General features: G+C 31.4%; 2 pseudogenes; both read right to left on the bottom strand.

The window, feature by feature from the left end:
• Positions 1–3,507: 3,507 nt before the first annotated feature.
• LOC110721697 lies at positions 3,508–6,539 on the bottom strand (annotated as a pseudogene).
• Positions 6,540–14,122: 7,583 nt separating this feature from the next.
• Positions 14,123–15,932, bottom strand: LOC110721698 (annotated as a pseudogene).
• Between the last annotated feature and the right edge of the window lie 193 nt (positions 15,933–16,125).

A 16,125-nucleotide genomic window follows, 5' to 3' on the forward strand; every position in this document is an offset into this window, starting at 1 on the left:
TATTTGCCCACATGGCGGGGGTAAAAATCCCCAAATCAATATCATTATTGTCCGAGCTAAAATCAGTTAATAACTATATCGGTTTTTAAAAATAAAACGCTAATTCCGCTAATTATGATGGCGGCTTTATATATACAACCGTTAGTCCACTAATATCATTAGAGGTTCTATATAATAACCAAATAATCATACCTTTAGAGGTTCTATAATCTAAAACTATATAATTGATTCATTTTTAGCTTAGTTTTATGCTCAACTCCTCAACAAACAGTATTTTAATTTAATTTTTAAGATACATTTTTTAGTATTTAAGTATTGAAGTTGTTACAGACATGAAATATAATTGATTTCGGAATATATATTAGACTTAAATGGAACCTATTATACGTAGTAACTTGAATGGAACCTATTAATTGATTTTAGTATGAAAATTAATTTGTGTAATGTAACTTGACTAGATGTGACTTAACATTATCGCAAGATAGTTGATTGAATGAACCTTTATAACTATTACACCGTAAACTTTGTTTCTTATGATTAAGAGAACACACCCTTAATTAAAAGTCATAAAAGATCCAATATAATACATTTAAAACCAAATATAATACAAACGCCATGAGAGGTTTTATATAATAAACCGCTAATACCTTTAGAGGTTCTACATATATACAAACTGCCATCACGATTAGCAGTGGCAGAGCTAGGGTAGGACAAGGTGTCCCCCCACTTAAAAAAAATAAAAATTTAGTTCAAATACATGTTTTGATAAATAATAATTTACGGCAAATGAATTGGTGCAGTGGTCAGTGCATGACTTGTAAAGGCCGGGAACGCGGGATCGATTCCTGAAGAGTTTAACTAAAGCTTTTTTTTAATAAGTAAAAAATATTTAAATATATATTTTAAACCTGCAATATTATGCAAAGAATAAACTGTTACCTTCATGGTTCGGGAGTTGAACTTGTATAGTGGATACTAGAGTTTAACTCATGTTGTCAGACATTTTATTTTATTTTTATTATTTTTTTTCTTCTATTACTTTTTTTTCTTCTAATTTTCAACATTATAACAAGTACTACATTTAATTAACTAGTGTTCAATTCTTGTTGCCAGCCATTTTACTTTTTTTTTATTACTATTTTTTTCTATAATTCAACATTATAACAAGTACTATATTTAATTAACTATATTATTTAACGTTTTAATTTGAAATTAAACACTTTTATGAAGGAAGAATAGGTATATAATGTTGATTTTTGACTAATTACTCCGTATTTAGGATTTTTTGAGTAGTAAAACTTTAATTATTAAGTATTTATTTGTTCTAACATTTTTGTCAAAAACTAAGCAATATCCATTTGTCCCCCCGGTTTGAAATTCTTGGCTCCGCCACTAATGATTAGTAGTTTTATATTGGTAAAATTAAAAAAGAATAAGTGAAGCTTGAAACCGAGCCTATATGGACGTTACACACGGAATTTGGACAATCAACCCTTTTTTTAACATGAATAAAAACTTATAATAGCTCATTTTCTTGTTGCTCTTATCGTATAGTATCTGGATCATCATAACTCAAAATTATCGTAAATCAAACAAGACTTGACCCAGTGATTTTTGTAATTTATGTTAAAACGTAAATTAATTCCTTATATGCGTTGATTTAAAAAATACATTTCCCATTGTACTATCCATGCAGGATTATACCCCGCTAAAAATAGTAGTGATTTTTTAAAAATAAATCGCTAATTTTATGAGCGATTTTTTAATATTATTGTTAGTGACATTAGCGGTTTATTTTATAAAACTGTTATATACTTACATTAGCGGTTTTCATTTAACAACAACAGTTTAAACATTATTATTACTCAAATTCGAAGTCTCATTCATCTCAACTTCCCAATAATCCAATCGTAATTGTAATGGTAGTTTTATATAAAGAACTGTTAATACATATCATTAGAGGTTTTATATACTAAACCACTAATACAGTTAGTGGTTCTACATATACTAAAACCACCATCACAGGGGTTCTACACTGGCAAAAAAATTAAAAATAAACAAAACTTGAAACCGAGCCTATGTGGACGTTACACATGGAATTAGTTTTTGATTTATGTATATAAGGAATTAGTTTACGTTTTAGCCTTATTCTTTGAAATTGCTCAACCTTAAATTATATTAGTTGACACGTTTAGTTAGGAAAACCCTTTTATTAACATGTACTCCCTCTGCATTTTATTACTTACTCCACTTTACTTTTGTAATCGTATTTTATTATTTGCCTCATTTCCTTTTTTTGGAAAGTTTTAACAGTATTTTACTATTTTCCTCCCCACTAATGATTCCCTCACATAACATCATATTTTAATATTTTTCATATTCTCTCTCTTCCCCACTTACACTCACTTTTGTTTTTAAGATTTTTTATTATTCAACTAATCCCACTTTCACATATTTATTACTTTTCAACACTATTCCTCCTAAAACTCCGCGTATAGAGATCAGAATTGGAGCAAGTAATAAAATGTGAAGGGAGTAACAAAATTTATGACAACTTATTTTCGTTTGGTCTGATCTTATTTGGATTATCGTAATCAAGTGAAAAATATCGTGAATCAACAAGACTTAAATGAGCAATTTTCGTAAGTAAATAATGTTAAAACGTATAGTAATTTTAAAAAATATTTTTCATTGTACAATCCACGTAAGATAGGTAGGTGTTTATATATAGGATTTTTATTAGTATTATTATTATCATTATTGTCCGGGCTAAAATCCACTAATAACTATATCACTCTTTATAAAATAACACGCTAATTCCATCAATGCTAATTCCGCTAATTGTGATGGCGGCTTTATGTATACAACCGTTAGTCCACTAAAATCATTAGAGGTTCTATATAATAAACAACTAATCATACCTTTAGAGGTTCTATAATCTATTTAAAATTAGATAATTGATTCATTTTTAGCTTAGTTTTATGCTCAACTCCTCAACAAACAGTATTTTAATTAAATTTTTAAGATATAGTTTTTAGTATTTAAGTATTGAAGTTGTTACAGACATGAAATATAATCGATTTCGGAATATATATTAGACTAAAATGGAACCTATTCCACGTAGTAACTTGAATGGAACCTATTTATTGATTTTAAAATGAAAATTAATTTGTTTAATGGAACTTGACTAGATGTGACATAACCTTATCGCAAGATAGTTGATTTTATGAACCTTTATAACTATTACACCTAAAACTTTGTTTCTTATGATGAAGAGAGCACACCCTTAATTAAAAGTCATAAAAGATCCAATATAATACATTGAAAACCAAATAATTGATAATAGCTTAGACGTTTTCTTAATTGTGAGTGTCATACTGATAATAGCCCACTTGTAACAAGTAAAACAATCACCCTATATTCTTAGTCTAGCAGTAAATATAGGGTGTTCATATGCTTGAAATACAAAAGTAATAAATTTAACACACACAAAAGTAACTTCTTATGCTTGAAATTAATTAAATGTAGTAGTAAACAAGAAAATAGTGAGGTCTTTGAAATTAATTCAATGAAGCAGTAAAAAAAATCCTAAACATAGTGAATTCTTCAATGAAGAAGTAAACATAGTGAGTACTAAAACATTAAGCAAAAAAAAGTATGTAGCGAGTAACTAAACTAATTAGAAAGAGTTTTGGAATTGGTAGATGACTAGATGGAGTTGTTCTCAATAGCTTCCATTGCTACTTGAGTTTTACTCGAAAGCCCATTGATTCTCCCTGCGAACTTCTTCCTCTTCTTCAGGTCTGTAATCGTTCTTGATGTTGAAGGTCTTCCTTATCTGCTCGGGTGTCTTTCCCTTGATCATATCAGCCACACATTGACAAGTTAAATCCAGCAAACCCTTGATATCCATGTAATTTGCAGCCTGTATAACATCATCACACATAATTAATTTGGTTATTACTCTCCCGTCAAAAAAAAAAAAAAAAAACCAAAAAAACCAAAAAAAAAAAAAGTTATTACTCTATCAATCGACTACGTAACAACCCTTAAATTGTATTAACAAACATATTCACTTATATTTATCCATTGTAACAACCTTTAAATTGTATTAACAAACATATTCACTTATATATATCCATTGTAACAACCCTCAAATTGTATTAACAAACAACTCATACACGATACATCTTAGCAAAAAAGTTTGGGTACAATATTACGTATAATGCGATTGCGAAGTTAAAGTGTCAAACTATTATCATATTATCAAAAATTATGATAAAATACAAATACGTCCAAAAGAAATCTGTAAAATCATACATGATAAAATTATATAATTAACTAAAATAAGCCAAAGATTCCAAAGAACTCGTATAGGCGTATAGCACTCCAATTTGCACATCGAATTCATAAGGAGCACCCAATTAGACCAAAAAAAATCAGACTAATATAATCGTACAAAATTTAATCAATATTATTTTATTTGTAAAACAATTCAAGCCCAAACATTAGAAACACTAATTAGATTTTATAAGAACAAGAAAATAGTAAGGTACTCGTATTATTATAATTTCGAACCCTAAACCCTAAAAAAATTTCAAATATAAAATAATAACCATATTTTCATACATATATCCGAACCCTAAATTGTTAACACTTAAAACAACATTAACCCTAAGCCCTAAAAAGATCGATTAATTGCAACATTAGCCCTTAACCCTAATAAACGAAATAAACCAATGAAACGAAATAAATCAAAGAAACGAAAGAAATCAAAGAAACAAAAGAATAATATCACAAATCAACAAAAATAAAGAAAACAAATCAAAGTAAAAGATCGAAAAAAAATAAAAAAAACAAATACTTACAAGAATAAGATCAAAGAGGGTGTCTTGGTCGACATTGAGGAAGTCCTTATCCCATTGCTTGAGTTCATTAGGTTGTATTACGGATTTGAAGTTATCGGCAACAGCGTGTTTGTTAAATTGTTACAATACTCGATAACCTTAGCTAGAATTTTAGAGGTGACATTATGAAGCGGGATGGGATCGATGCTGTCGCCGAGGTCCTCGATCATATTCTTGATGGTTTGCGAAAGCATTGCTGCCTTTTCGTCTACGTTGAAAGTCTCTTTATCGGAACTCCTAAGGATTATCTTCTCGGACGAAGATGAAGATGAGGTTGATGCTGCCATTATTTCTATTAGGTTAAGTGTTTTGAGAAATTTAGAGAGAGAGCAAGAGATTGTTTAGGAGCTGAGTTGATGGTGGGACTTTTGGAAGACTTCGTCGGCATTTATAGAGCTTTTTTTTTTTTTACTAAATTCTAGTAGGAGTATACTTTCCTTTTTTCTCTTACCCGATTTTTTATTTTTTTATTTTTTTTATTTTTATTTTTTAATGTCTGTTAAAGACATTAGTGAAATCACCCAAACTAGTGATTGATTGATAGATGATAGCCACATATGTTGATATAGACACAAAAAAATGTCATATATTTTAAGGTCATATATTTTAAGGTTATTATTACTATTTGATCGTATGATCTTACGAGTCGACGTACGAGCAATGTTAGTTTGCTAAGTTAATAATTCAATTTGTATAAGATATTAGTTAGAGCTCTTAGGTTGGGTATAAAATTATGGTTGATTTGAATCATAGGTTGGATAAAAATTATGGTTGGTTTTAAATCATGATTGGTTTGAAATCATGTCGGATTGATATATAAAATCAGATCGGGTTAGGTTAATATCAGTTCGGGTCAAAACGGATCATATTGAATCAGGTATTTATTGGGTCAATTTCAGATCAGGTTGAGTTCAAGTCGAGTCAACCTGGTTCGCATTGAGTTCGAGTCGGGTCAAATAGGTTTTGGGTTGAATTCAGGCTTGGTCAAATAAGATCACTGCCGAGTTAAGATTAGATTAAGTCAAATTCGGATTTGATTTGAGTTCAAATCGGTTACAGATCGGGTTTGGGTCTTGAATTTCTCGGGTCAAATCAGATTGATTATCGCTTGATCTGGTTGATTCTGACACCTCTGCTCATTAGTGATGAACTTAATTTTAGAAATTGAACATAACCCACTCTTTAACATGAAAATTGATAAATTTCATTCTCTAGAGGGAATTTGTGCTATGCTGTGTTTATATACTATTGTAAAAATAGAATGATGTAAAGAAAACCGAATGAGATTTGACAATAGTAAAACGTACTGGGATTGTAGTTCTTTTAATTAGAAACATTAACATTTTAACAATTTACCCGTGCGCGCATTAGCAAAGCATAGGCAAATTATCAAGATAAAAATGCAAGAAAAGATAACGTTTTATTTTGTTTTGTCATTACGTACTTTTATTTAAGTTTAGCTTCTTTTTTTTTTTCTTGTTTTTTGGTTGTAAAGAGAGTCTCAATGACAAGTGATGTAGACAGAATTTGATCTCAGGTTTTGAGTACCACCTCTTAAGACTTTAACCAACTAAATTAGTAGATCATCCACATTTGAGTTTAAGTTTAAGGTTTTTCTTTACATTAGTGAATGAATCATTTATAGAACTTTTTTTTTTTTTTTTTTTTTTTTTTACAGTAAGAAGAATATTATCATTAATAAATAGTCATACGACATCTACAACAATGATAAAGATTTGTAAATCACATATCTAGAGAAAATAACATAACTTTTACAATCAATATCATAACTATTTTGCATATCGGGCATAGCTCACACTCCACCGCTTCAAACTTGATGCGAGCAATGATTTTCGATGTCTTTGCATCTTTCCAAGTAGAGACTTTCGCAATCTGCGTTGATGTTTTGATTTGATGACGAACTCTAAACCCATATGAATCCGAATCACCTTCTCAACTATTATTAAATTTCTTATCCATAGATGAGAATCAAAATCCCAGAAAATTGGGAAAACCCAAAAAAATTGGGACAGACTCTCATAAACGGAGAGAACAAAACAAAGCAAAACCAATCAAAAACATAAAAAAGCAAATTAAATCAAAGAAAAAGGGTCGGAAGAAATTAGACTATTTCCGGCTTAAACGACTAAGAAAATTAAAACCCTAAAAAGTGAAGAGAGAGAAGAGAGGGATATAGAACTTAATTCTTTGTTTAGAATGTTGTTGCGATCTTGTCTAAAAACATAATTTTATTCTACACAAACTTTTCTGAGTAGCAAGTGAAGAACTACAAATTTCACACTAAAAACAGAAATACATACACAATATCAAAAGAATCATTAGATGATAACACTGTAATCGTTTATCGAACTATCAATCTTTAATTTTCGAATGCCCACGGGTTTTCATTTCGACTGTTTTATTCATTTTCCGTTAATCATGTCAGCCACGCATTGGCTTATTAACTCCAATAAACCTTTTATCTTCATATAGTTTGCAGCCTGCATATCATCACGCATAATTTCATTATTGGTAGACACATTTAATGAAATGGAAAATATAATGCATAAAGAAAATATAATTCAATAAACAATTTAGAAAGAAAACTATATTCTCGCACTAAACAAATTCTTTAATTAGTTTAGATATATGCTCATGACCTACGAAATTGTAATAAAAATTAAATTAGGTAAAAAGACCTTGTAATCAATCCAATAATATTAATACCATCAAGCCAAGAAAAATAAAATCAATGCACGCTCAAAGAAAATCAAAGGAACGACATAAAAGTAACCCAATCTCATACCGGGCCCGGAACCGGTTCGAACCCAGCAGGTCCAGACTCGGAACCGGTCTCACCAGTTCCGGGACCGGGTCCAAAATTTCAGACCCGGTTGGAACTGGTTCCGAAACTGGGTGCTGAAAAATTGGATTCGATACCCGTTTGTTTAATATGTTTTTTTTATTTTTTATTTTTTATTTTTTTTTAACACTCTGAATCTCTGATCTTCATGTAAACCCATCGCCACTCTCTTTTTCTCTCCTTCCTTTCCTCTTCCTCCAGATCTTCATCTTCTTCACTGTAATTTCTTCCTCTCTCTCCTCTCTTTCGCACAGCAGCCACTCCAACCAGTCTCAGTCTCGCCGTCGCCGTCTCGGTGTCTCGCTCTAGCACAGTCCCACACTCGCACCGGTAACAGCGGTAAGTTCTCTGAATCTCTCGGATCTGTCCGGCTGTCCGCCGTTGTCGTCTCCCCTCTCCTCTCTTTCGTGCAGCAGCCTCCGACCCTCCGTGATGCAGTCTGTGCCGGTGTCGTCCTCTCCTCTCCTCTCTGTTTTAGTCTCTTGGTACAAGATTACATGATTTACAGCTCAAAAAATTAAAAAAAAAAATAAAATAATCTAAGGATGAAGATTGAAGAACCGGGTACCCGGTTCCGGGATCGATTCCAAAATTCCTGGACCCAGTGCAACCGATTCCAGGACCGGGTCCAAGATCTGGATACCCGGTGCAATCGATTTTGGGACCGGGTCCTGTGAATTGAACCGGGTACCCGGTTCTGCTCACCCCTAGTAGTAGTAGTTTCCATGTGACATTCACCCAGCCTCTAGAAATTCCCTCTATCCAGGTTCCATCAGAGGCTTCACAGATGTAAGCAATGCCTGCTGATAATGTGGCCTCCCTAAAAGAAGCATCCACATAGACAGTAAAGCCTGAGTGATATGAGAGAATATGATGAGACTAAGAAAGACTAGAGCAGTATTTATAGAACTTTTGGAACAAGGGGCTTCACGTTTATTTTAAACTATGTAATTTCACAGTTTTAAAAGTGTTGTTATAACTTGATTTAAATTCTAGTACTTAAACATAATTATCTTAACATATCTGAATTTATTGGATATGAAGTATTGAATTAGGATAACCCTTTATTAACATCATAACATGTATAAAAACATATGGCATCTTATTTTCTTGTCGGTCTTATCTTAAGGATAACTCAAGTGAAAAACCTCGTGGGTCAAACAAGACTTAATTGAGTGGTTTTCGTAATTAATGTTAAAAACGTAAACTAATTCTTTATATGTGTTGATTATGAAATAAAATTCCATTGTGCCATCCATATGTAGGATTGGTGAAAGTTTCTATTTTTAAAATTATCCAAGCTTAAAACCTGCTAATAATATCAGCGGTTTTTAAAAAAAAAAATAAACCAATAAAATAATTTCATTAGCTGTTCTTTTATTAAAATTTGCTTGTGACATTAGCAATATATTTCATATAATCGTTATTGTTATTAGCGGTTTTCATTTAATTATATGTTCACATATAACTACTCTCATTTATCTCAACTTCCCAATAACCCATTCATATTTATGATAGTGGTTTTATGTAAAGAAGAACTAATACCATTAGAGGTTCTACATGTAGTAAAATTGTCATCACAATTAGCGGTTTGACACTGGCAAAAAATAAAAATAAGCAAAGCTTGAAACCGAGCCTATATGGACGTTACACACAAAATTAGGATAACCATTTATTAACATTCATAATTACCTATGACAACTCATTTTCTGTTAGTCTTATCTTAGCTGGATCATCATAACCCAAATGAAGAATATCGTGAATCAAACAAGACTTAATTGAGTGCTTTCGTAATTAATCGTAAAAACGTAAATTAATTCCTTACATACATTGATTTAAAAACTATTTATTATTGAATCCACGAAGGATTGGTGGAAGTTTCTAGCAATATAGTTTTTATAATTTTCAGAGGCTAAAACTTGCTTAATATATTATTAGCGGTTTTTTTTTTTTTTTTTAATAAACAGCTGATTTCATTAGCGGTTCTTTTCATAAAATTGCTAGTGACATTAGCAGTTTAGTTCATAAAATTGTTATTGGTATTAGTGGTTTTTATTTAACAATGTTTTATTTTTCACATACAATAGCTCAAATATTATTATTACTTAAACTCAAACTCCCATTAACACATATAAAAACTTATAATATAATATCAGGATCATCATAACTCAAGTGAAAAATATTGTGAATCAAAGTGGTTTTCTTAATTTATGGTAAAACGTAAATAATTTCTTATTTACGTCGACTTTAAAAATATTTCCCATTGTACCAGCCACGTAGGATTGATGAAAGTTTCATTTTTTAAATTATCCGAGCCTATAATCGTCCTGCTAATAATAATAGTGGTTTTTTTAAAAAATAAACCACTAAGCTAACTTCATCAGCAGTTTTTTTTTTTAATAAAACTATAATGACATTAGCAGTTTATTTCATAAAATTGTATTGTTACAGCGCGCGGTTTTCATTTAATTATATTTTCACATATATCTGCTCAAACATTAGTACTGAAATTCGAATTCTCATTTATGTCACTTCCCAATAACCCATTCGTAAATATGATGATAATTTTATGTATAGAACCACAAATACCATTAGAGGTTCTATATACTAAACCGCTTATACCTTTAGAGGTTCTACATTCATTAAAACTGCCATCACCATTAGTAGTTTCACATTGGTAAAAATTAAAAAACAAGTGAAGCTCGAAACCAAGCCTATATGGATGTTACACACGGAATTTGGACAACCTTTTTGAACATGAATAAAAACTTATAATAGCTCATTTTCTAGTTGGTTTTACCTTATCTAGATCATCATAACAAAAATGAAAATTATCATGAATCAAACAAGACTAAATAAGTGATTTTTGTAATTTTAAAATGCACTACTAGAAATAGGCCGTTTTCCGAGGGAATCGTTCCGACTGGCCTAAATTCCGTCGGAAAATTCGAACTTTCCGACGAAATTAGGGTCTATCAGAAAATTCCGTCGAAAAAGGTACGTTACGAAGGAAAATCCGTCGGAATTCTTGCGACGGAAATTAATTCCCTCGGAACTACAGGCTTCCGACGGAATATTCCGTCGGAAAGATAACTTTCCTACAGAATTTAAATCCGTCGGAATTTTCCTACAGAATATTCCCTCAGAAAACCCAAATATTCTGACGGAATATTCCGTCGGAACGTTCTTATATATAAAAAAAATAAAAAATAAAACCCTCAATTCCTTCGTTTCTCTTTCTACTCTCCTCTCCTCTTTCTCTCTCTTCTCCTTCTCTGCTTTTCCTCCTTCTCTTTCTAATTCCCATTTGTTTCTCTCCTCCTTCCTTCTCCTTTCGTTTCTTTCTCCTCCTTCTCTGACCTCCCTCCTTCTCCTTTCGTTTCTCTTTCCTCCTCCTTCCCCTTCGTTTCTCTCTCCTCATTCTCCTTCCCCTTCCCCTTCTCCTTCCCCTTCGTTTCTCTGACCGCCGCTGCGCAACAAAGCCACGCACCACCGCCGCAACACACCACCACCGCCTTCTAAAGGTTTTTCAAAGAACAAAATAAGTTTTTTCATGTTGAATTCGACCATGAAAACCCTAGAGTTTTCATGATCGAATTTGACCTTTAAAACCCAAATTCAAGTCAAATTAGAGGTTTTGATGGAATTCAAGGTAAGTTGTCTATTCTCTTTTTCTTATTTTTTCGGATTTTTTTTTGGCTTTTTTCGTTTTCTTTTTTTCTGATTTTGACTTTAGATTTGTATAATTCATTTTTTTTTCGTGTTTTTGTTTTTTTTTTTTGGATTTTGATTTTGTATTCGGTGGTGGGTTGATTTTGTTTTTGATTTTGATTTTGGATTTTGATTTTTTTCTGATTTTGAATTTGTTTTTTTTTTTTGGAATGTGTTTAAGGTGGGTGGGTAGATCTGGGTATTCGGTGGTGGGTTGTAGTGGTGGTGGGTTGTGGGTAGTTGTGGGTTAGGGGGGTTTCGTGGGTGGGGATCTGGGTTTTGGGGGTTTTGTGGGTTGGAATTTGGGTTGTGGGGGCAGGGGGTAGGCTGGTGGGTGGGTTGTGGGGCCAGGGGGTGGGTTGTAGTGGTGGGGGTTTCGTGGGTGGGGATTTGGGTTGTGGGGGCAGGGGGTGGGCTGGTGGTGGGGGTGGTGGGTGGGGCTTTTTTTTCTATTAAATTTTCCGACGGAAATTTCCGTCGGAAGGTAGTAGATTCCGACGGAAAATTCCGTCGGAAGGTAGTAGATTCCGACGGAAAATTCCGTCTGAAGAGGAATATTCCGACGGAAAATTCTGTCGGAAGCTTGGCTTGTTGCGACGGAATTTTCTGTTGGAATTAACTCATACTGACGGAAACTGTTCCGTCGGAAACTTGCGACGGACTTCCCAATTAAGTCAAACTTGACTCCGACAGAACATAGTCTGTCGGAATGGACCTTTCCGACGGAATTTCCCTCGGAATATCGCGAAATTCCTACAAAACGTAATGTGACGGTGCTTTTGGACGGAATTCCGTCGGAAATGGGCATTCTGGGGAAATTTTAGGGTTTTTCGATAGATTTTTTCCGTCGTTGATTGGTTGTTTTCTAGTAGTGATGTAATATACTAATTCCTTATACGTGTTGATTTAAAAATTATATATCCCATTGTACCATCCATATTAAACCCCACTAAAAATAATAGCGGGTTTTTTAAAATAAGTCGCTAATTTGATGAGCGATTTATTGATAAAATTTTCAGAGACATTAGCGGTTTATTTCATAAAACCGTTATATAATAATATTAGCGGTTTTCATTTAACAACAACAGATCAAACTTTATTATTACTCAACTTCGAAGTTCATTCATGTCAACTTCCTAATAATCCTTTCGTAATTGTAATGGCAGTTTTATGTAAAGAACCGTTAATACATACCATTAGAGGTTTTATATACTGAACCGCTTTAGAGGTTCTATATATCTAAAACCACCATCATCATTAGGGGTTCTACACTGGCAAAAAATTAAAAATAAACAAAGCTTGAAATCGAGTCTATGTGGACGTTACACAAGGAATTAGTTTTTGAACTGATGCATATAAGGAATTAATTTACGTTTTAGCCTTATTCGTTGAAATCGCTTAGCCTTAAATTAGTTGACATGTTTAATTTGGATAACCATTTATTAACAGGTACTCCTTCTGCATTTTATTACTTACTCCACTTTACTTTTGTTGTATTTTATTACTTGTCCCATTTTCTTTTTTGGAAAATTTTAACAATATGTTACTAATTTCCTCTTCACTAGTGGTTCGCTCACATCATATTTTAATATTTTTCATATTCTCTCTCCTCCCCTCTTACACTCACTTTTTCTTTTTTTTTTTAGATTTTTTATTCTTCAACTAATCCCACTTTCACATATTTTATCACTTTCACATAATTTAATACTTTAAAATATTCCTTTTAAAACTCCACGCATAGAGATATGGAGCAAATAATAAAATATGAAGGGAGTAACAAAACTTATGACAACTTATTTTCTTGTTGGTCCGATCTTATTTGGATTATCATAAGTCAAGTGGAAAAATATCGTGAATCAACATGACTTAAATAAGCAATTTTCGTAAATAATGAAAAACATAAATTAATAAATAATTCCTTATTTGCGTTAATTTTAAAAAATATTTTCCATGGTACATTCCACATAGGATAGGTAGATGTTTATATATAGGGGTTTTTTTTATCTAGGGCTAAAATTCACTAATAACTATAGCGGTTTTTTTAAAAATAAAACGCTAATTTCATTATTAACGATTCATTTAATATAATAAAATTGCTACTAACATTAGCAGTTTATTTCATAAAATTATTATTAATACTAATTTTTATTTAACATTATTTTTCTATATCGTTGCTCAAACATTATAACATCTATTTTTCTATATCGTTGCTCAAACATTATAACAAACCGCTAGTCCACTAATATCATTAGAGCTTCTATATAATAAACAACTTATACCTTTAGAGGTTCTATATGCTAAATTTATATAATTTTTTTATTTAGTTTAGTTATATATATACTCAGCTCCTTAACAAACATATTATTTTTCTCGTCAAAAAAAAAACAAAAAAAAACGAATATATTATTTCAATTTAATTTTTCAGATATAGTTTTTAGTTTTTAAGTATTGGATGAAGTTGTTAAAGACATGAAATATAATCGATTTTGGAATATATATATTAGACTTAAATGGAACCTATTATAGGTAGTAACTTGAATGGAACCTATTAATTGATTTTAGAATGAATATTAATTTGTGTAATGTAACTTGAATGATTGTACACAATTTTAGAATTTATATTTGTGTAACGTAACTTATTTACACATAATCGATTAAACATGAATAAAACCTACTGGACTTGATTTAATCTTATCGCAAGATAATTGATTGAACCTTTATAACTATAAAACCTAACCTAAGACTTTGTTTCTTATGATAAAAAGAACACACCCTTAAGTAAAAGTCATTAAAGATTCAATATAAAACATTGAGAACCAGAAAATCCGTAATAGCTTAGACGTAATCTTAACTTTGAGTGTCATTCTGATTATAGCCCACTTGTAACAAGTATAACAATCACCCTATTCTTAGTCTAGCAGTAAACATAGTGACTTCTTATGCTTGAAATACACAAGTAATAAATTTAACACAAAAAAGTAAAAAAAAAAAATATAATAAACTTCTTATGCTCGAAATTAATTAAATGTAGTAGTAAATTATAAAAAATAGTGAGTACTTGAAATTAATTCAATGAAGCAGTGAACCTTAAATTGCTACTTGAGTTTTACTCGAAAGCCCATTGATTCTCCCTGCGAACTTCTTCCTCTTCTTCCGGTGTGAAATCGTTCTTGATGTAGAAGGTCTTCCTTATCTCCTCGGGTGTCTTACCCTTGATCATATTAGCCACACATTGACAAGTTAAATCCAGCAAACCCTTGATATCCATGTAATTAGCAGCCTGCATACCATCATCACAAATAATTAAACGTTTGTTATTACTGTATCAATCGACCACGTAATAGTGTATATTAAAAAGAACATGTTCACTTATATTTATCCGTTGTAACAACCCTTAAATTATATTAACAAACAACTCATACATGATACACTAAGCAAAAAAGTTTGGTACAATATTATGTATAATGCGATGATTGCGAAGTCAAAGTGTTAAACTATTAGCATATTATCAAAAATTATGATAATCATATATGATAAAATTATAAGTTACTAAAATAATACAAAGAACTCGTACGAACTCCAATATGCTCATCGGATTAATATGGACAACCCAATCAGACCCAAAATCAAGATTTAATAAAATTTAGTCGTACAAATTTAATCAATTTTATTTTATTTGTAAAATAATTCAAGCCCAAAAATTAAAGACTAACTAGATTTTATAAAGACAAGAAAAGATTAAGGTACTCGTATTATTATACTTTCGAACCCTAAACCCTAAAATAAAAAAAATAAAAAAATAAAAAACCTAAAAAATTAAAGTACACATTAACTCAAACCCTTTCAAATATAAAATAATTAATCATATATACACATCCGAACCCTAAATCATAAATAATTAAAACAACATCAACCCTAAGCCCTAAAAAGATCGATTAATCGTAAAATTAGCCATTTAGCCCTAATACAATCGTAACGCAACAAAATAAATAAATAAAAAATAAACGAAAGAAAGAAATTAAGTCAATCACAAATCAACAAAAAAAAAAAAATCAAAGCAAAAGATCGAAAAAAAAAAAATTCACAAGAATAAGATCAAAGAGGGTGTCTTGGTCGACATTGAGGAAGTCCTTTTCCCACTGCTTGAGTTCAACATCAGATTGTATTACGGATTCGGAGTTATCGGCAACAGCGTGTTTGTTACAATATTCGATAACCTTAGCGAGGATTTTAGAGGTGACATTATGTAGCGGAATTGGATCGGTGCTGTCGCCGAGGTCCTCGATCATATCGGTGCTGCCTTTTCGTCGACGTTGAAAGTCTCCTTATCGGAACTCCTAAGGATTATCTTCTTGGAAGAAGATGAAGATGAGGTTGATGCTGCCATTGCTAATTAGGTTGAGTGTTGTAAGGTTTCGGAAAAGTTAAGAAATTAGAGAGAGAATTTTTGTTGAGAGTATGAAAGGATATGAATTGATGATGAGACTTTGGGAAGACTTCGTTGGTATTTATAGATTTTTTAAGACTAATTTTTTTTTTTTTTTGAGGGAGTTCTAGTAGAAGTATACTTTATTTTTTTTTTAACACGATTATTTTTTTTTATTTTTTTTAATGTTCGCCAACGAGAAGAGTGAAATCACCCAA

This window comes from Chenopodium quinoa, unplaced genomic scaffold (genome assembly GCF_001683475.1).
Source record: "Chenopodium quinoa cultivar QQ74 unplaced genomic scaffold, ASM168347v1, whole genome shotgun sequence".
NCBI lineage: Eukaryota > Viridiplantae > Streptophyta > Magnoliopsida > Caryophyllales > Amaranthaceae > Chenopodium > Chenopodium quinoa.